This window comes from Nyctereutes procyonoides, unplaced genomic scaffold (genome assembly GCF_905146905.1).
Source record: "Nyctereutes procyonoides isolate TBG_1078 unplaced genomic scaffold, NYPRO_anot_genome, whole genome shotgun sequence".
NCBI lineage: Eukaryota > Metazoa > Chordata > Mammalia > Carnivora > Canidae > Nyctereutes > Nyctereutes procyonoides.
The window spans coordinates 55,289,729-55,292,129 of record NW_026575047.1 but is presented as its reverse complement, the minus strand read 5'-3'; the positions used below and the strand labels follow the sequence as shown (position 1 = coordinate 55,292,129).

The 2,401-nt window shown below is 40.6% G+C and overlaps 1 pseudogene; it reads left to right on the top strand.

Annotated features, from left to right (window-relative positions):
• Nucleotides 1-1,720: 1,720 nt before the first annotated feature.
• Nucleotides 1,721-1,843, top strand: LOC129510666 (U4 spliceosomal RNA; annotated as a pseudogene).
• Nucleotides 1,844-2,401: the final 558 nt, after the last annotated feature.

Genomic DNA, 2,401 nt, shown 5'->3' with positions numbered 1-2,401 from the left:
GGAGGTAAGTGTTGTTGAGCTCCTGCATGGCCTCCATTGCTGCTGCCTTAGTCACTTTGTGCATGACATCATGGAGCCTTTCATGACACCTATAGGTGACATACTATATAGAACTTGCCTACCTGATTATTTCCCTACAGAGGGAAGTTTTTCCTTTGGTGAACATTCACATAGGACAGAAATATGGCACCTTGTTTCCATTCTGAGAAGTTATTTGCAAACCTGTTCTCCAGTTTCTTTGTCACTCATCATCAAATTCTGTTCTTTCCCAGTCTCTGTCAATCTAGTTAAAGTGCTGTGTGTGAATTTGTGTGGGTCTCTACTTCTGGCCATTTCTTATCCAGACAACGGAAAAGATTAAATGCACTGTTTAAAATTTTGTCCACTTAGAAAATGTCTCTCCCCTTTGTTCTTCAGGGCCACCCTCGAATAAGGGTGGAGTACTCCGCAGTCTACCTATGGTTGGTTGCAGAACCATCTGTAAATCTGTCATAAGGAATCCTTATAAGGTCATACGTGTAAATTGTGAGAAAAAAGTCAGAGAAGCAGGACAAGATATAGTACGAGTCTGAGCTACCAGACCATGAAACTACTGTACCCCTTAGACTTGCTTAAACCTATTCTCTTTTTTTAAAAGACTTTTTAAATGTATTTATTCATGAGAGACAGAGAGAGAGGCAGAGACACAGACAGAGGGAGAAGCAGGCTCCATGCAGGGAGTCCAATGTGGGACTCGATCCTGGGTCTCCAGGATAACACCCTGGGCTGAAGGCAGGTGCTAAACCGCTGAGCCACGCAGGGATCCCCTCAAACCTATTATCTTATAAACAACTTCCACCCTATTGCCTGGTGTGTCAGAGTACAGCCAATTCATGATAAATAGCTTAGGTCACATGGTCATGGAGTGCCCATTCTGTCTCTACAAAGTTTAGTAGCATAGCAAGATAAGACCTAATTCTTAAAATAATAATAATAATAATAATAATAGCAATAGTAATAATTGTATACAATGTAGAACATGGCTTTGCTCCCAAAGCTGGATATTTGCATTATAATACTCTCATTTGAGCTGGCCAGAAGCTCCATACAGCAGCCCTGTTGGAAAACGACATTTCAATTACCATTATACTGGTCCATTAGGCCCAAGACACCTGCTCCAGGTCCCACTCAAAATCTAGAATTTTGTAGATTATTCAATGAATGCACTAGACCAGCACTTTCAAATATGGTAGCACCTTCAAAGAGACCCACAGTAAATGATCCATTTTTAAGCAGTAGGCAGTAGAAGAAATAGTAACCTTTCTTTCACTTTGGAGGGAATGTTCCAACATGTTTCAGAACACCTAACCCTTAGAAACCTTTCCAAAGTCTGAGCCCCTGAAATCTCATTTCATTATTGCTCACCCTCTGCTACACATGTGTCTCATTAAGACATTTAAGGTTCTTGCCATTCCTGCTCATTAGGTTAATTATAGCAGTAGATGAGTGTGTTCTTCTATAGAATACAGAGATTTCTCCACAAGGGGCTGTCACAGAGAGGAGGACAGTTTGGTTTCATTGGGTGCAGGTCATTGTGATTCTGGTTTTTACTCCACCAACCAGTTAACTGAGAACTTCTCTAACCCATTCAGTTTGAATCTCTGTACTTGCTCTCATGGGAACAAGTTCAGCCTTACCCAGTGTTGAATTCCTCACTCTATGGTTTAACATTCCTAGAATCAGCTTTGCACAGTGGCAGTATCGTAGCCAATGAGATTTATCTGAGGCACGATTATTAATTGAAAACTTTTCCCTAGAATCCATGCCCATATATTTACTTATGTTTCTGATCTGGTTTAAATTAGCAAATATTTCCCTTTTTATCTTCTTCCTTCTCTTCCCTTCCTTTCCTATACATTCCTTTCTCTCTTCCTCTGTCTCCCCTCCCCCCTTCTCTAGCATAAACCATCTCCTCATGGATCAAATTTTGCATTTATCTCTGTGAACCTTACTTGATATTTGTAACCCCAATTACACATCCCAAGTCACTAACAAGTGATGGGGGCAGTTCTTGGGGATCATAAGCATCACCCTATGTAAAGTTATTAAGGGATCTTCAAATAAGGAAAAGTTCTTTATACAAGACGCACGGGTTGCTTCTTCCAGCAAAGGAGATCAAAGCATCTTGGGGAATTCACAATTCCCAGCTTTCTTTGAATCCACACAAATATCCCTATCTCAAGTCTCAGAAGAGCCGCCTTTGAATCCACACAAATATCCCTATCTCAAGTCTCAGAAGAACCACAAAGCCTCACTGTACACAAGGGTATAGGCAAGCGTGAGAATTCAACTTTCATTGTAATTAATCAATCCACTTAAACTCTCAATTTTACAGTCGTATCTTGCCTTGTCCTGTTTCATT